The following is a 19528-nucleotide window of genomic DNA, read 5'->3' as shown; positions in this document are numbered from 1 at the left end:
AATGCCGAATGTTTTCTCTGATTTAAGGAGGCTGATTCATAGTGGGGTTGTGAGGGGAATGTGGGAGGACTAGACAAACTCTAGATAGGGCAAAGAGGTGGGAGGAGAAGGGATGGGGCATGGGGGCAGGAAAGACAGTGGAATAAGATGGACATCATCACCCTAAGTACATGCATGAAGACACAATTGGTGTAGCTCTATGTTGGGTACAACCAGAGATATGAAAAACTGTGCTCTATATGTGTAATGTGAACTGTAATGCATTCTGCTGTCATATAAACAAATTAGAATTTTAAAAAATCCTAACACATTTATGGTTGGTATTACCACCAATGAGAAGGCAAACCATCAAGTCCAGCCTGTAAGATCCCAGAATTCTGTTCAGTGCTAAAGCCAGGGCTGTCTGACTCCATGGATGGTTCTTGCCAAGTATGTGCAGTGTTGCAAAGGCCACGTCCCACAGGGACATGATTTGCATTGGGGGCTCACAGTAGGTATGTCATGTGTGAATCCATTGCCCCTGTAGAGGTGGTGAGCTGCCATCACATGAGGGTCATGGTTTCACATCTGTTTATGTAGAAGGTTCTGTGTGATATATTCATATGCACATAGAAAGACAATGTTCGCAGGCCGAAGAGCAGAATTATTTTTGGATTCTTTTAATGTGCTTTTTCACTGCTTACCTGGCATGACATTAATCATGGCAAGTTTTAAATGACTTTAAATCCAATTTTCCTTCCTCTTGAATGCCAGCCACACAGCCTTGTTTACAGGGAGCATTGAACAAAAGTGGAGGAAGAGGAGAACAGCTTCCATCAATCCTCCTCCTTGCTAATTGAGGATTTATTGCTGGCTGGCTCACCACTGCGGGGAGCAGGTACAACTCTGGTGCCTGAGCTGCTGGCTGGAAAGCAGGGGGTTGGAGGACTCCAGGGTCAGACAGCAGAGGAAGACAAATGAATCTTTATGTATGTATTGTTTTCTCTTCACGGTGGGAAGAACTTCCCGGAGGGTGACAGAGCTCTGCTTTTCAGCTGAGCTTTGGCAGAGGGGCTGCTCTCTAGTCGTGTGTTTTAGAAGGGATGTCCCCAGCATCTTGTCATCGACTCGCTCACATATTCATGGTTTGTGAACTTCTAATGGGTCCCTCCCAGGAGGGAGCCCTGTGCCGGGAAAGACCCAGGCTGGGAACAGGACGGGGGCCTCGTGCCTGGCCCTCTGCAGGGTCACCTGGGCTGACAAGGCACCCAGAGGAAGTCAGGTGGCCGAGTTTTGAAGGGTGAGTAGGTTCAGAGGGTAAAGGAAACCTGGGCGTCCAGAGAAAGCCTGGAAGCCCGAGGAGCCATTTTCAGGGACAGTGGCTGGTGACCTTCGGTCTCCACAGAGAAGGTTAGCATCAGGACACAGAGAGCCCCGAGAAGAAGCAGAGGGCAAGAGCTCACATCTGGCACCTGGAGCAGACATGGCCTGGGGCTGGCTGAAGAGGCAGAGCATTGCAGAGGCCTGGTCAGAGAGAATCAGTCAAGAAGTGAAAAGCCAGGCCACACAGGGAGGGACAGCAAAGGTGGCCTCCTTTGAACCCAGCCTCCTGCAGACTGTTAGACAGTGCACCTCTGCATGTTAGAATGTGAAGTGCAGCTGACCACACAGCACCAGCCATGGACAGCTCAACGCTCCAGTGAGCGGGGGAGAGAAGATTTTATAAAGTGTTTGCAGAAGAAAGACAAATCTTTGAGAGGTTGAAGTGGAGAGACCTGGGAGAGGTTCGCCGGCCACTTCTGATAGGATGAGCTTACGTTTTCCTTTGCTCAGAGACTGAAGCCATCTTAGCCCGGTGGCCTTCTAGTTAGCCATTTTAACTTCACAGCTCTTATTTAAAAACTGCATTCCCACACAGAACCCCATGGGGCCCCCAGCATGACGGGGACACAACTTGGCATCTCTACTGTGCAGATGAGAACCACAGGCTGCACCTCCCCATGTTCTGCATGGGACTCCTGCCCACTGGCCCCAGGGATCCAGCTTCAGAGACGTCCAGCTAACCACGTCCCGGTGTGCTGCTGACCTGACCCTGTCTCCCGCTCTTCTTCATGATTTCCTCATCCCTGTTGTAGTCCAAATATTGTGGCCTACTTTCCATTCCTTCATCTCTCTGCCTCAGGATCTTTGTGTCTTCTGTCCCTACTGCCTGAGCCACCGATCCACCAGCTCTCCACCTGGGCCCCTCCCACCAGAGTCCAGGTTTTTCATAATTGAACATCACCCTAAAGTATTCCTGCTTCCATTCTTCACTTTCTGAATTTTGTTTAAATGATAAAAGTGTACATTTATTTTTGTGATTTTTGCTTAGGTTATCTCACCCTTGCTAACCTTAAGGCTATGGAGTTATTCCTTTGCAGAACATATAGCACAAAATGTTGTCCCACAATAACTGATCAAAATGCACCTTTAATAAAAATATGCATTTACAAAGGCTGCAGAGCAAATCACTCTACTGTCTGTGGTCTGACCAGACCCACCTGTAACTGGAAGGTTTTGCATTCAACAGGCCCCCAAACTTTTTTGCACTTGGTTCCAAAAGTCTGTGAAAGACCCTCCCACCCTCTGCCCTGGTGGTCCATTACTGACAGCAGTACTGATAGTGCATGAGCCACAAAGTCAAGATTAATTGGCCACACGGAGGAGATAATTTCCCACGGTGTCGATGTCTCATTTGCCAATAAGCTGTCAGCTGGTTGGCCACAGTCATTAACTCCATCATCTTGTTCAGGCTTCTCTGGAGGGAAATTGATCTCTTTTTTTCATAAATAATAGATCCTAGAAGTCAGAGCCAAAAGGAATCTCAGAGACAGGGCCATCCAGTTCAGAGAAGTCCAAAACATGGCACTTATACATGCCTACCCTGCTGCACACTGACAGACATCACTAATGGATCACAGCACTCTTCCTAAACACATCATGTGGACAGCCATGGGCAATCAATCTGAGTAGATCTGTCAGATGAAAGCAAAGCAGTTAGCGTGCCTCGCAAGAAATAGATATCCATCCGATCTGGAGTCTTTGAAGAGACTTTGAATTAAAGCACTCTTACAGAAGGGTCCCAACTCTGTTAGGGTTAAGAGAACCAGCTCAGATGTCAAGTTGCCAGGGACTAGCAGCAATGGGTGGGCCCATGGAGAACAGGGAGGGCAGGACTGAGTTTGGAGAGCTAGGTCAGAGCTGGAGCCATGAGTCGGACAGCTGACAAGGCGGGCACAGCAGGGTCATACCCAGGGAGCCGGAGCAAGGCAGGGGCCAAGGAAGAAATGCCCCACCCTCCTCCTCTCTCCTCCAGCCATCCATTCACCAAACCTCCCAGAAGCCAGGGTACTTCTCCAGGAGTGGGTCAGGCCCCTGGACCCAGGGCAGTGCATCCAGGTGTGCCGAATCCCACACGTGGCATGGGGGAAGGTCTGGTCTGGGGATCTCTAGGGCCACATTCCTGAAAGCAGAGGCTGAGGCAGGGCTCCCGCAGCTCAGGACCTTTCGAGGGCATGTTGCTGGGAGAAGCCTGTGAGGAAAGCAGGTGAAGGCTAGAGCTGAGCCTGACCCCTGGAAAGAGGGTCTCAGCAGAGCCGCCCCCCTAGACAAGGGGCTGGCACCCGTCTTCCTTACCAGCCCATCTTCCCTGGCACTGAGTCCTGGGGAGGGGACATTCCCTCCCTGGCAAGGACAAATCTCAGAGAAGGGGACATCAGGGGTGCTTAGCAGGTGGGCAGGGGTGCACTGCCCAGGGAGGAGATCTAAGCTGAGCTCCTCCCACCAGAGGCAGACACCCGGCACAGTCCAACCTGTGTCGCCTCTCAGCCGAGTGATTTCAGGGCAGTCTTTGACTTCTCTGAACCTCAAAGTGTCCATGAGGAACACATTCATGACAGCTCATGGATCCCCTGGAACAGGGTAGGTTGATGCCACTTTCTTCCCTCCCTCCCTAACCAAGCCTCACTCACCTGGGCACCCTAGAGCGAGGGTCCTGGAGACCTGACTCCCAGCAGGCATGGGTGGGGAGAGTCACGGTGGCCACTTCAGCAGACAGCAGAGACTCCAGCCCCTGAGAGGAACAGGGCTGTGGGAAACAAAGGTCGGGCTTCCAAGGCTGGGGTGGAGTCCATGGGCAGGTCAAGGCATCCTTCTGGAACAAGGTGGTGAGAACTGAAGCCTGAGATCAGGGGGAGAGGAGCTTGAAGCTCCACTACATGTCCCTGCATACCCTCACAAACTCATCCCTGACGAAGAAGATGCTGTGGCTGTGGCTGTGGCAAGCCACCTTGAAAACAGAAAACACTGAGGAAGTGACACTAATAATCATGAGAATTACGGCAAATGCCACTCACATGGCACCAGCTCATCACTTGGGGAAGAGGGTCAAGAAGGCCCTGTGAGTGCCGAGGACTGTAATGTTACCCTGAACTTCATAGATGAAGGCCAAGATGTTAAGGTTGGTGATGGTTAAGTCCTGAGAGGCGACCCTAGTGTCATAGGACTGCGGCCTTATAAGGGCAGGAAGAGAGGAGAGAGATCTGTCTCTCCACCCTGACACAGAGGGAGGGCAGGGGAAGCCGCCCTCACCAGCTCCAGCCCACCCATGTGGCATCCTGCACAGATGAGGTCAGGGAGATGATGGGGAGTGTCCCAGGCTCTGCTAGAGGTGCCTGGTGGATGGGGCACTGCAGGTGAGCTCTCCCCAGCCATGTCTGTGTCCCCAGAGCATTCAGAGTGTGTAATGGGAGAGACAAGTGAGTGAAGTATGAAACACAGGGTCATAAGACTGAGAGAAGTCGGCAGGGGATGGTATCGACGGAGAGGAAGGTCAAGGACCCTCCACGAATCCTGGCTCCTTGCTGGCCCAGAAGAGCATGCTGGGAAGGTGTCCCCAAGGGGCCATTGTCTATATAGACTTGGGCAGTGGCAAGGTGGCTGGGTGATCAGGGCTTGAGGGACAAAAGAGGGAACAAAGGCCTGGGGGGACAGCGCACCTACACGTGGGGAATAAGCTCCGCATTTGGGTGGGAGGGGCTGGGCCGGGAGGGGGCTGGCAGGGAAGCTTGGGCTTCATGGGGTCTAAGCGGGAAGCAGCCCAGGAGCAGATGTGCAGGTCAGAGCTGCGTTCTAGGACATCCTCCCCAGCTGGAGGAGACAGGATGTGCTGGCACCTGGAGAGACAGGCCAGCTTCCGCGATTGGCTGGCCCCCCTGCTTCCCACCTGAGGCACTAAATCCCTGCCTCCTCAGGATCTTCCTTCCTGCCTGCGGCTGCTTTCTCAACTGAGCACAGGAGGTTCAATTCATTTTCTCCAAAATCGGCAAGCAATGAGGCAGCAGGACTTAAGGCAGGAATCCAAAGCTGTGCAGTGTGCCCGTCCAGGGGAGCTGGCCAACCCAAAGGGATGCAAGGTTTTTATAAAAAATGAGTGTTGGGCCTCTGCAGCTGCTGAGGGGGGGCACAGAAAGAAAGCAAGGAGTTGTGGGAAGCTCTGACTGAGCAAGTCTCTTTAAGCAAAAGAAGCTCCTGTTTTTAAAACTCTACTAAATACCCTCCTCCTCAATATCCACAGCCTCAGAATGTCCTCTGAAGCCTGCTCATCCAGCTGGCTTCACACCCTGAGCCCCTCTTGAGTTACTTACGCTGTGTGGACCTGACAGTCACGTGCACACCTTTACCTTCATGTCCAGATTGTGAGCTCCCTGAAGCCAGAAGCAGGCTTACACTGCACCACATATCCCAGGGCCCCAAACCTGATAGTGACCGTTGAATATTTGTTGAATTGAGATAAACTACCCAGGGCCAGCCACAGCCCAAACACTGTCGCAGCAGAACCAGCCCAAACCCCAGGAAAGGAAAGATGATTGGAGAAGGGGTCTTCCCAGGTTTCCCACAAGTGAACTGCAGACTCCAGCTGAGAACCCAGCCCAACCAAGGCTTGCTTCTAAAACTGCAAGGGACCAAGGGACCAGGGATGTTGGAGGGACTTAAAGGCCCAAAGCACTCCCTTGTTCCAAGAATGTGCACAAAAATGTTGAACCCTTTTTCATTATTTAAGTGTCTACTGGGGACCGAAACTGTCCCAGGAATGGTCAGTCCTGCCCCAGGAGGACTTGAAGGAAGGCTGGGCTGCCCAGTGCTGAGAATCTCCCACTTCCTGTCTGTCTGTGCCTCTTGGCTCCTGGGAAGAGCGAGGATTGAGGGCCCTGAGTGGTGTCTGCAGGCTGCATGCTTGTCCTCTTTGGTTGCTGGGCCCGAAAGACTCGGTATGTTCCGGACAGGAGTGAGCAGTGTGCTGTGGAAGATTGCTCCACTTCCCTAGCGCCCCTCAAGTCCCTGCACAGTTAATTAAAAGCAAAGCCATCATCTTTACCGCAGCGTGGCCCAGTCCTGTCTCCACCATCCATCACTCTAATTAGCAAGGACAGGAGGGATTTGTCTATGTTTGGTTTGTATGTTCTGAAGCTAGAGAAATTCACAGGGGACTGGCCTGGCTAGATCTGGTACGAAAGTCTATTGGAAAATTGTGAATTCTGAAATATGATCTCAGGGTCATTCAGCTCCCAGTCCCTGTATTATTTCAGTAATAATAAAACAATAGTAATAATTGTGACAACAACACTAAGAGCAAATACTATTTTTAGCACCTACCACGGGCTTTGTGAGATTTTCCAAAGTGTTCCAAAAACACTGATCCTTCAGGATGCTCCCTGACAAATGTTTGCAAGGACCAGGAACATCTGTGGCTGCTGTGGGCTCCTCCCAGGGTTCACAATGCCCAGTAGAGTAAGAGAAGCTCTGAGAATTTCTGCAATTTGAAGTAAAAGCAGTTTAACATTAGGATTACTTGAAGATGGAATTGTTCAATACCATCATTAATTATAAAAACAAACAGCTAATTGCCATATTGCAGGTAAGAAAGATGAGAACAGGCATGCTGGGTCTCAAGTCTCTGTGGAATTGAACCCACATCTCGCCACACCGTGCTCCAGTACCCACTTCCCTGTGCCTGCAGCATGGCATGGGCCTGCATCTTCAGAGGCAGTTCAAGTTCACTCCTCACCTTTGCTGTGGGGGCTGATGACCAAGTCAGTCCAGCTAGTGACACCAGGAGGGCTGAGACGGGAGTCAGAGAACAAATAAGCAATTCCTGAACATCCCTGAGCCCAAAGCACTGGCCCTGTATCCAAAGGATACAGAGGCCCACATCTCAGTCTCTGCTCTTAGAGACTCGCCACCATGGAGCCACGGGTTTCAAAAGCAGAGACTGAGGAGGCAGGGGGCACTGAATCCACCAGGTACCAGCACGTGCTGGGCAGTGCTCTGAGCACAGCCAGCAGTCCACGTTTGGGCAAGTCACTCAGTGTCTCTGGGGCCCTGGGTGTGTAGTTCTGCACATCTGGAAATAGGGAACTTGGAGTAGAGATGAAGACTTTGGCTGCTCGCCCACTTGCCTCCAGAGCCACTGTCTTCTGGTGCGGAAAATCCTTCAGGCAGAGGCTCCATCTCTCTACGCAGACTCTTTGTCCTGCCTGAAGTTTCATGCTGAACTCTTGGCGTTGACCCCTTGGTATGCCCCTGGCATCTTGCTAACTCCTTCTTGCACCCCTGGTCACCCTTTGCTCTATACCTGGACACCATGCCTGGCTCATTACATCTGACCTGGCACAGAGGTCCTGTTTACCTAGAGTAATTGCTCATTAACACTCTGTGTAACTAATGGTGATTTTGAGCCTTTCTCTGAATGTTGCCTCTAATGTCATTTAAAAATTAACAATCAGCCCCAATGAGATGAATCATTCCCAGTCCAAGTTCCCACTGGATATCCAAGGAGGCTATCTGGAAAACCAATAAATTACAAACCAGAGAGTAATTTCCAAAATGACCAGTAGTTTGCCAAGTTATATAGTGTACCCAAAGTTAGGAAGGACAGATATTTTCATAAATTTCTCAAAGAATTAACCCAGTCTGCCTACCTGATTTGGCCTAAAGTTACTGGGATTTCTCTTTAGGAAAATAAAATCCCTAAAAGAGCTATGGAATAAGAGTCGTTCCTTTACTTGTTCTCCCACCCAGCATTTACCAGGTGGTGATTGAAAGCCAGGAGAAGGCACAGGAGAGGCAAAGACTCTGGACTCTCAAGGAACAGAGATGTAAGAGAGCAGGGCCCCTGGCTCCCCAGGTGCTCTCCGGCTGTTCTTTGGGGGACAAGGAGGAAGTTATCAGTTGGTCACTTTTGTTGGAACTGCTCCTTAAAAGGCAGCTCCTTCTCCAAGATTGCTGAGGAGACGAGATGGGAAAGGCAAGCTTCTTATTGGCCACCTTGCCATTGAACGGAAAGAGTCTGAATGAAACCAACCCAGGAGAAGACAGAGCTGAGGGACCAATATGGCCTTGCCTAGGAAGCGTTATTTCACTCCTAGGTCCAGCCATTCCCAGAGCAAGGTCCCCTGGACTTCCCATCGTGTTACTGCAGGGACACCTGTGCACACTGTGTCAAGGCCCTTGGTCTCACTTCTGTTCCACACATGGCTATGTCACCCAGCTGCTGCACATTGCCACCATCTTTACTCACATGTCTGATAGCTCTTTATTGGGGGGTATAAGCCACACCTCTACCTTCTGACCCCAGCTCTTCTCCGATTCAGAAAATAGGGAAAGACAATAAACATATCCACATCTCCACCCCAGAACTCCAAGTCAGCAGTCCTGTCTTCAGGGATATCCTCAACTGCTAGACACAGAAACCAACGACCAGCCTTACTTGTTCTCATCCCTCGGGCACACTGCTCAGATGCACCCCTGAAGGGTGCTCCTCAGACAGGAGGCTCCCAGAAAGCCTGGCTGGATACGGAGCTAACCCTCCCTCCCCTCTGTCCCCCACACAACATGATCCCCAAATAAAACGCAGGCACATCACCTGTTGTTTGATTCTAGTTTTGATGGATGAGGCCCAGGCAATTGGTAGCAGGAGTGACCTTAAAAAAACAGATCCTAGGGATGAAGCTGTGGATGTGGACATTGTATCCCTAGAGGGCACAGGACCCTGTTATGGTGGCAAGCAGAGAGTTGACAACACAGCTTCAAAGACATCCATTTATGGCTTATTGGGATGTGGTACAGATACGGGGGAAGTACAGGAGTCTACAGCTGTGAATGGGGTAGGACAGGGGTGACTGTGGAGGTTGTGGCTTTTGTTAACTCCTTTGTGACTCTTAAAAAGAAAAGGACAGATTTAGGTCAGCCCACCATGAGCTCAAGGCCAGCTGTGAAAGCTAGAAGACCTCTAAGATGCATTTAAGGAGATTCTCATTTCAATATCTCAATGCACAGTGCGCTAAAGATCAGGTCCAAGGCCTAAAGAAAGAACAGTAGTGGCTTCAAGGAGACCCTGTGCCAGCCTCAGCCTATCCCACATGTCAGCGTTGGGACTCATGAAGAAAGAAAGGAAGCTTGGCCTGTAGGTGGCACTGACCTAGGAGAGGCTGCCATGGAAACACCTCCCCAGCATCAGTGGTGACGAGGGACTCCGTGATGACAGGAGTCCAGAGACTGAGGCCAGCTAGTTGACTTCAAAGCCACAGAGGTCATCCGAGTCCTCTGATCTGCAGGGGGATTCAATGGTGGTTAAAGGTCATGATGTTCCCAGGGGAAAGACAGATGGGAAACTAAAAGGTTAGTAAATTTGTATAATAAGAAAAAAATAAAAGCTGGTGAAAGTGTCACTCAACTTGTGCAATAACTAAATCTGAGAGCTCGCTGCAGAGCTGACATCCTGCAACACGATGGAGAACTACAAGCAGCAGTTCCTTGTCGAGGTGCCAGGTCTGTGTCTATCCACACATGGCCCACTGACTGAAAACCAGGCGAGGTCTCTTGAAGAACCCAAGAGCTAAAGAAGTCTCCCAGCCATTCTCGCAAAGGGAGCTGCAATGATTCACCAAGGAATCTGGGGATAGTGGAAGAGGGATAGACAGATAGCTGAGGGCTGTTGGGTACAAGTCCCAGATAACATTAATACCCAGAGACCCTAAATGCCATCATGGGCCTTTGGTTACAGAGGTGGCCTACTAAGGGCGAGGATCAATGGGTTCTCAACCAAGTCCTATCCTATTCCATGCACCTATGGCTCCACACTGGGGATAAATGTCCCAGGATCTGCAGTGAACCATTCACATAAGTAGGCCCCACATGCAGTTGAAGACCCTCAATTGATGCCTGGCATGCAGAGCTACAATAGCAGCAATGGACACAGGTGTGAAAGTCTAGGAAGATGTGCTCCAACCTGGGCAAGGCTGTCCATGAGAAGCAAGACTACACACCCGGGGTAACGGCAGAAACTAACAGAACGGTCAGAAACTGAAGGGCTCAGGGCTTATTGTCCCCCTCATCACTCAAGGCTACTGTCTGGTTCCTGCAGACTCCAGGTAGGTCTTGTCTGGTTATGGTGGACAATTTAAGCAGGTGCTACTCCTGATAACAAATGCTGCACTAGAAGTCGTTTCTTTACTGGAACAAATAGACAGGTTGTGGCACTTGTTCGAGGTTATTGATCTGGGAGATGTATTCTATCAGTGGTGAAGATGAAGCAGCCTTCACATGAGGGGTCAGAAGTAAACATCCACTCTCCCCCCAGGCTAGTTCAACTCTCCTTATCTATATTCGTATATAGTTATTAGGGAGCTAGCTTGATATTCTGCAGATGGTCACACTGCTCCACTGGAGCAGTGACATTATTCCAACTCTACCTGGGTGGCAGTGAGTAGCAAGGTATCTTGTGTTCCGTGTGATAGGAGCATGCCAGAGCATGGGCAATGAACTTGAGATAGATTCAGAGGGCCACCACATGAATAAGGTCAGTGACCAGGGGCATGCCACAGCCTCCTCTCATAGAAGAGGGCAAAAGAGTCGGGTCAGTGGAGGAGCTCTGGACACTGGAGACACCATATCTGAACAGGACCCAGAGCAGACATTCTCAGCAGGCCCAGGTGGCCAGGAGATTCGATGGTGTAGAGACACCTGGAGTGATCAAGGACACCATGTGGAGCCCCCAAAGAAGAGCCACAGCATAGGCCTGGATGACTCTGAAGCAGAGACAGACTTCTATAACAGGCAGCTTTGACATGTTTGAAAAGCCACCACCGCAGTGTTGTTGGACCTAGCAGAGACCCCGTGCCTGAATCAGTCCCTCTCTCTCTGAAACAGCTGCACTCACATCAGAAAAGTAAACTTTAAGTCAAGAAGTATCACTAGACATAAGAGGGACGTTTGATCATTATAAAAGGGCTCATCACAATCATAAATCTACACGCACGATTGTAGTTAGAACACAGGCAAAAATTGATGGAATGAAAGAAGGACAATCTAAAGCCACACAATTATAAAGGAATGTTTTAAAATAGCTCTCTCAAAAGTGGATAGACCAAGCAGACCAAAATCCAGTAATGACACAGAAGAGCAAAACAACATGATTCATGTTACCTTGTTGAAATGAATACCACATGCCAAGTCACATAAAAATTCACCTTTGATGAATCCGCAAAACACCCCAAAACAAATATAATTCTCTCACAGGGGTATTTTTGCTGAGTAAGGGACAGTGCTAAAAACTAGAAAGAGGTTGCCATCCCAGACTTGAACTTCAACCTTATTGCCTCACTGTTCAATGTCTGCTGGTCTTGACCTCTTATCCTCCTTTGGTACCATCAGTCCTAACCGTAGGAGTTGCAGTCCCATGGCTTGTGAGCTACAAAACACATTAAAACACAGAAGAATGATTTTATTATCTTAACTATTTTTTCACCTAATTATATCTAGTTTCAAGATCGTGTGAAAATTCAATACAAGTTTACAGCGTGCACTGATTGCATCAGAGTATTAGCATTTCTGTCCCCTTATAGTTATCATTTATTTGCACTGGAAACCCATGAGCTCCTCTCTTCTGAACTGGTGTGGCCCCCAGTCACCCTGCTGTGCTGTGAAGCTTCAGGCCTTGCTCCTCCTATAAACGCATCTTGGGATCTGACCTCCCTCTACCCAGCGACTGCCATCAGCAAATCATTCTATGAGTGAACAAAGATGTCTTTAACAAAGCACACAAGATGCAGCTCATTTTGTAAAATGGCTCTTGTGAAAATTAGCTTTGGAGTACCAGAAATCATAATGACATGCTAATGCGGCGTGCAGAGGAACAAGAGTTCTCAGACCAAAGATCGGGGAGGTGAGTGGTGGAGACGAGAGCAGCTCCAGGCACTTGGGAGGCGGGTGAACCCAACCGTGAACCTGGCTGTGCCACCAGGTCTCTGTGGCCTCAGGGGAAGCCATGTGATCTCTCTGTGCCTGTGCTGATTCCTTTTTCATTGGAGAGGACGGATGACACCATTGTCCCCGACTAACTCTGAGGGTAACGTGGAATGACACACTCATACACGTTATAACATTTAACATTCAGAATGGGCTTGATAGCTTCTGTTACACCTGAGCTGCGTCTTTGGCCCACAGGCCACATGGTGTGCATTCAAAGTGGCTTTCAGTTTCCCAAGTTGAGGTTTGGCCCCTGGATTTAAGTCAGCTGTTCCCGACCCTGGGAAGCTGGGCCAGAGCCGCACTCAGCACAGTTCCAGCGTCAGCCCACCCCTCCGTGCTCTGTCTGGCCGAATGTTCAGGCCCAAGCACAGGCAGAATCTGCTGCATGCCTTCTGTCCCACCTGCCTCTCGCTGCTCCTCCCTTCCCCGTTGGTCACTCCCCTGGCAGGCCGGTGCCTTTGGCTTACTCCTCTAGTTTCTATGCTGGCAGAGCAACCTGGACACACATCGGGCACACACACACCTTTCTGCTGAGAAAAAAATGAAGACATTAATGGAGAAGGAGGTTGCTTCTTTTGGAAGGAGCAGTCATGGAGTTAACAATGGCCTTGCCAGGCCCTGCTGGCCCTCTGGTTTCTCACCTATAAGATAGGCAGAGGTTAGGGACCATGAGGGCTGAGTGTCCACAGAATTCTTGTGATCCTGGAATTCCAAGCCAGAGCCTGCGGAGACCTCGTGTGTGAGTGCTCCCGATGCCAGGGTCCTGCGCACCCTCTGGGCTTTGCCCGAGCTGCCTGGCCGTCACTTCCTGTTCAGGTAGAAGGAGTCATTCTCTGTGGACCTGCAGCCAGCAGCAGGCCAGGCCCTAGCTTGGAGAGAACCAAGGGGAGTTTGTGAGAAGGAATCAGGTGACAGAGTTAGCCACTGTAACTCATGATTTCTTGGGCAAATGACTTAAACTTTAGTGTGAAGGTTTCTCGTTTAGGAGGTTTGCCTCTATAGTCTTAATGTTTCCCTCTCACCTGTCCTTATCTGGTTTGGGTATCCAGGCGATATTTGCCAGATAAGTTGGGGAATGAGTATAGAAGCATCTGTGTGAAACTGGAATTGCAGTGGTCTCCCTTCTCTCTGGTTTTACTTCCCTGGTTTCAGCTGGGAGGAATCGGGTGACAACCAGGCCCAGGGAGTGAGCCTATGGTCAACCATGGTCCAAAATATTAAAGTGGCTTGGAACTTGATGTGGTTTCAGTCTCAGGGTGTGAAGGTCGAAGGTTGTTTCTCCCTGGGGTCCTGCTCTCTGACCCTCTTCTGTCGCCAGCCATCCATGGCTGTGTGTGAGCTGTGTGGTTGTGCATACGAGGGGACTGGTCCGGCGTCGCATGCTGATTGGGCTGTGCAACACAAATGTGCCTTTCCCCTCATTCTGCCTGTGATCCCATACAGCACCCGAGATGGATGTGACTTGCCAAGGTGTCGATCAATCTGCTGACCACAAGATGTCACCAAGCAAGACTCCACCTTTGAAATCCTACCTTTTGCCTTATGTGGGTGGAATATTCTATTGAATGTCTTCTCCCCAATAAATAGGGGGTTTTCAGGTGTGCTCACTCTCTTGCTCTTTCCAGCGCTGCCCAGCATGGAGCTGACCCACGGGGTCACCAAGCCGTCCTGTCCTCGTTCTCAGAAATTCATGTTCGTGGCTGTGTGGTTTCTTCGCCATTTTCTTAGTTATTGACACAGCCAGCTCCTTTGAACCCTGCTCATCTCCTCAGCTGGGCCAGCGGGTGACACTGCCCAGCAAACTGACAGAAGGAAACCATGTGAACCGGCTCCCAGACGAAGGAGTGACATCAGACATGGTTCCCCCTGCAGAGCACGTATCACCCCCAAATCACACTCTTCACATTTGATTGACTTCTCCTTTGTTTTGAGTCTCCTAATTGAAAAGGCAAATAGCAAATGCTGAAATAGCAAAGTCTCCCAGCATCCATCCCAGGGCCAAGTGTCACTCTGCAACTCCTCTGGTATTAGCTCCTGAAAGCAACAGGTGAAAGAGCCATCACTGTTGGCAGAGGCCACCTGCTTCCAGGCACATCTGGGGAAACTGAGGTCAGACGCAAGGAGATTCATTAGAGATTGAGAGTCTCCTTCAAGGTAGAGCCCGAACCAACCTCCCAAGCCCTGAGCTTGTTCTGGTGGAGCATGAGGTCCCCAAAGGAAGACGAGAAGATGCAAGAGGGAGGGGCCCATGCCTGGTCCCCGTGGGGGGGACTGGGCATCCTAGTGCTCTGAGCAGAGAAGGGATATCCTTGATTCTGAACCCGGCTTCACCTCCCTCTGTGGTTCCCGAGCCTTGCCTCCCGCGCCTGCACAGCCGCTGAGTGCAGACCATGAAGCCAGGGTGGGCACGGGCCGGTTTCACTGCCAGACCTCAGACTTCCTTACGGCAGAGATTTTGAAAATAGAAAAATGTTTCCCAAGAAGCTATTTTCCTGGGGTGGGATCAAATAGGAAATGTCTGTCGAGGATAGATCCCAAGCCTTGATCTTAGAGCCCCTGGGGCCCCAGACCCAGGGCTTGGGTGCTGGGATGACAGACTCCATTTCATCCAGCTCTTCCTTGGATCCTTTAGGGCCAATAACCAAAGCACAAAAGATCAACATGGTGACATTTTGGAATAAACCACTTTGGGCTCCAGGATGGCAGGGGCCCTTCAACAGTGTGGACAAGTTCAACAAACATGTCTACGTTCACAAATGTAGACAATTTTCCAGGGAAAGCCTCTAAATAGGTTTTAAAATCTATTTATTTCAAAATGGCAACAGCAGAGCATTGGCTTGAGTACACGTCCTTCTGTTTAAAAGTAGTTATTTATACAGAATCTGAAGTATTTGGCCTTGGGTAGGAGGCATGACCCAATCCCACCCCTCCTAATTCCTGTGCATCAGGACTTGCCACTGACACAGGCGTAGGCCATCCAGTACCAGGCCCCTCTGCCTGCCCCCATCCCAACTCTCAGAACAAAGCTCCCAGGAAGTCCAAGCCTGGGAAACACCTTACAACTTGCCAAGGACCCAATCTCCTCCTCCTCCTCCTCCCCCTCCTCTTCCTCTTCTGAAACTGAACCCAAATAAACTTTTTCTTACCTAAATTGTTCTTCAGGGGTTCTCATGACAGCAATGAAAGACACACACAGGGCACTCCTAGCATAAGTGGGTAGAGGCTGTTAACCTTTCTACCATGCATAAAACAAGAGCAAGTTTTTGCACACACCAGAAATAACGAGGATGGTGACAGGACTGCAAGCACTTAGAAACCACCGGCTCACTCCTCTCCCCAGCGGGGCCCACCCTGCACAGCCAGGGAGAGGTTAGAAACAGAGAAGACCAGGAAAGAGGCTGGTGGTGGGTTAATGGCACGGCGGGCACACCCGGGTACAGATGCCCAGCAGGCAGCACTGGAGATGGAGAGTGACAGGGCAGCTACAGGGAGAGCCCAGCTCCCAGGAGAGTGGAGTCCGAGGCCAGTGCGCTCCTCGGGATAGCTGCGCGGCATGAATGAGGGCGGCCAGCACCGGGGAAAGCTCTGGGGTGCCCTGACCTTTAGAGGAAGAAACGGAGTAACAGGCCCATTCAAAAATACGAAAAAAATGCCTAAAAAGTAGGAGGATAACCAGAAGATTGTGGCCTGAAGGAAGCAGGATAGCAGAGAATATCAAAGGCCTGAGTGAGCAGCCGCTTCAAAGGCGGCGGAGAGATGCGGTAAGATAAAGGCGGAAAGCTTTTTTAAGACACAGTTCATGAATCTTGCTCTCACCATGAGATAAAGTAGTGCATTGCAGCGAGCGGGTTGGGGAGTGTGGAGCCCAGGAAAGGCTCAGATAGCAGATCCGTATCCCTTCTACACCCACGCCGGCCCCGCTCCACCACCATGTCCATGACCGCCACCGAACATCTGCACCTGTCTGGCCTCCCATCTCCCTGTAAATGGAGCAGGGATACTAACCAGTGACTTGTGGGATTTTGTGTCCCTCAAGTGAGAGGGGACCTTAGAAGTGCGCTGAACTCTGCCCATCAGTTCTAGCACGCCAGCTGAGGCTAAGGTGGGCCACCCAGTGCAGGCCTGAACCGGGCTTTCACGGAAGCCCCTTTCCTCCTCTCCAGTGTGCACATCGCCAAGTACAAGCCTATGTCATTGTTCAAATTGTCCAAAACATAAGTGCTGAAGGGGACATGGTTTTAAAGCTATTGCCAGTCATTGTTCCTGCTCCAACTCCACCCTGGGCAGCAGAGGCCCTGGATGGGGCCTGCCTCTGCCTGCCACCCTCTGAGAGTGAGACTGAGAAAGTCTCCTTCACCATGACACCCTTCCCAGTGACCAGAGTGGCACCTCCAACCCTGTGCTGGATGGCGGGATCCTGGGATAAAGGGATGAGAGTGTGTGGGGAGCAGGGGATGAGGGCAAGGATGAATAAGGAGAGGCTCCTCTGCCCTGGGAGAGCTGGAGACGGTTCATGGTAAGGAAAGCAACGGACTCCAAAGGAAGAAAGGACTGGACGGGTAGAGGGTAGAAAAGAAGGTTTTGGAAGGCTCTAGAAAACACAGAGAAAAGGAAATGCGGGCACATGGATGACTATACCTGGGTTCTTTCCAGTCATCTTGAGGAAATCGTGGCATGGAGCACTTGCTGTGTGCCAAGGCCAGGGTGGGCATTTCCATTGTCGTTGGCGTGGAAAGGGCAAGAGCCCTAGAGACAGCCCAGATGGCAGGTGACTCGGTGGCTCGAGCTGTACTTGCCCCTTCCCTTCCCTTGGAGCCCAGTGACCTTGGGCAGCCGCTGGGCATCTCCAGGTCCTCAGCGGTTCTCTGTGGTTCTTCCTGGACATCGTGGGCGTGCACGCTGCTTTCCCAAGTCGGGAATCTCTTCCCCCAAGTCAGGTCCTCATGGCAGCCTGGAGACGGTGCAAAGCCTCAGCGCCTTGGCTCCTTCCTCTGCCTCTATTTTTATCCCTTCTCACTCTGTCATGCTCACAGGACGCTGCCTCTTGCTGTGGTGACAGACACGGGGCTGGGCTGGGAGCAGTCAGAGACAGATGGGGAAGGCCTGCTGGAAGGTCCTGGAGGAGGCTGCAGGACACAGGCTCTCCACACCACCACGCCCACCGGCTCCTCCCCCACCTGCACCAGCTCACCTGAAAGGCCCCCAAGGGAGCAAATGAGTCTGAAGCAGAGTAGGAAGTTATTTGGAAAAAATGCCTACATATTTGATCTCTTACTCCAAATATCAGCCTTCATTTGTCATTTCAAGGTAATATTTTAAAATCACTTAGAATTTTGTTCACCCAAGTTTATGCAGAAAGTGGATGCTCCGAGTATAATTCACCCTGAGTGTTTTGCTTCCTTTGAGTCAAGCACTGCTTGGAACATTTCCAGATTTCTGGGTGGAATTTGGACCTCAGGTTGGAAAATGTGAAACTTCTAAGTATGGAACAAGCCCGGGGACCAGAAACCCATCCTCTCTTTGTTTGTTCCCTTCATTTTCCGTGTGTCTTAATCAATATTCTCTCATTTCATTCTCCCAACGACCTGCAAGGACAGGGGGAGGAGCAGGGTGTTATTTCCATTTTGTGGGTGAGGGAACTGGGGTCCAGCAAGGTGACAGGATTTGGCTGTGGCCTCCCATGTTGCCATGGTGAATTCCACTCCAGAAGAGAAGATGTACATAGCTCTAAAGTGAGAAGCCATGTATGCGCTATGGCAGGGAGAAATCGAAGGCTCAAGGCTGTGGGGTGGGGGGACAGGTAGCACAGCCCGGGACATCACAGAAGGGCTGGGCTTCGGCTGCCACCCATCCACCAAGGGAAATTCAAGTCCAAACTGAACCAGCCAAACACAGAGCCAGTTGCTTAACTGACTGTCATAAAGACCACCCAAGGATAGTCTAAAAAACAGGTGAAGGCACAGAAAGGAAACGCTGGAGAGATCAAATGCACCATGAAGGATTTCCGCCCACCCTTCTGGACATAATCAAAGCAACCAGACAAGTAGTCGGCTGCTGCTCTTTCTGCACTTGGACGTCACTCAGGTGAGTGCTTACCTGACCCAAAGAGCATCATTAGTGATAAAGTCCCAGCCTCTGGCCTCCAGCCCTCCAAACCAGCCAGCAAGGCTTACTGGCCCTGGATGCCTGGCCACAGGTGCATGACAGTAGCCCTATTTGTGTGTGAGTTGCTTCTCTCTGCCTTCTGGGGCCTGGGGAGGAGCTTTTCCTAGGCATGGGAACTCCTTGGAGACAGAGGGAGTTATGGATGTGCAGCAGTTTTGATTAGTTAGCCCTATTTCCCAACAGTGTGTGGCTATGCCTCGGGAGGATAAATAAACACACTGGAAATTGAAGAGGGGCCAAAAGCCTGAAAGGAACTAACTCCTGCTGCAGAGCAGACTTGGAGGAGGCCTCCTCTCCTCCAGTCCTGAGGATGCCTCCCTCCCTGGGCTTGGAGGTCTCATTCACAAGCCACAGGGCTCCTTATCCTGCACACCCAGGGAGCCTACCCTCAGAACACTCAGGCGAAGAGAAGGCCCTGCCAGGGGCCCACATGGCCCTACAGATGAGCCCAGGCCCTGCCACATGGATGCCTGACAGCACCACACCACAGACGGTCCTGTCACTTCACAGGTGGCCCAGCTCCACAGTGAGCCCTGCCACTTGAGCTTGTGACCTAGCGACCCAGCGTACAGCCACATATGCTACAGACCCTGCGTCTTGGGCACTAGTGGCCATCTGCCCTCTACCTACTCGCAGACCTCTGAGACTTGGAGAGAAAGGTGCAGAGTCCACATTTCTTTTCCAGATTCCTGTAGCAGGACGGCCATGTGGGACTTACTTCTGGCTGATTCAACTTGGTCCCATCTTTAAGGAGCATGGGCAGATGAGGCTGCACCAGAAGAGACCTTGCCATCTTTCCCTCCCTCCGTGACCACTGAGGGACAGCAGCCACAGGAATAAAGCTTCAAGGAGGAAGACTTGGGTCCTCGTGGTCAGCTCTGGACAGCTACTTCCCAGCTACTTCTCCCAGTCTGGAGCACAGACGTTCCAGACCACGGTTCCTGCTGAGGGCAGTGAGGGAGGGATCTGTTCCAGGCCCCTGTCCTTGGAGTAGAGTCTTCACCCTGTGTCTTCACATGGTCTTGCTCTGAGTGTG

General features: G+C 51.0%; 1 long non-coding RNA gene across 2 annotated transcripts; it reads right to left on the bottom strand.

Annotated features, from left to right (window-relative positions):
• Positions 1-2428: 2428 nt before the first annotated feature.
• On the bottom strand, positions 2429-17841 carry LOC120892875 (uncharacterized). 2 transcript variants are annotated; one of them, XR_013423754.1, is made up of 5 exons: positions 16966-17841; positions 6673-6829; positions 3990-4171; positions 2902-3550; positions 2429-2817 (listed from the first exon to the last, which is right to left on the bottom strand). It is a non-coding gene; the product is annotated as an uncharacterized LOC120892875 (long non-coding RNA). The 2 variants fall into 2 exon arrangements; XR_013423753.1 differs by having other exon boundaries at positions 2429-3550; positions 16966-17837.
• Between the last annotated feature and the right edge of the window lie 1687 nt (positions 17842-19528).

This window comes from Ictidomys tridecemlineatus, chromosome 7 (genome assembly GCF_052094955.1).
Source record: "Ictidomys tridecemlineatus isolate mIctTri1 chromosome 7, mIctTri1.hap1, whole genome shotgun sequence".
Lineage (NCBI taxonomy): Eukaryota > Metazoa > Chordata > Mammalia > Rodentia > Sciuridae > Ictidomys > Ictidomys tridecemlineatus.
The sequence above is the reverse complement of the archived record's forward strand: the minus strand, read 5'-3'. Positions and strand labels throughout refer to the sequence as shown.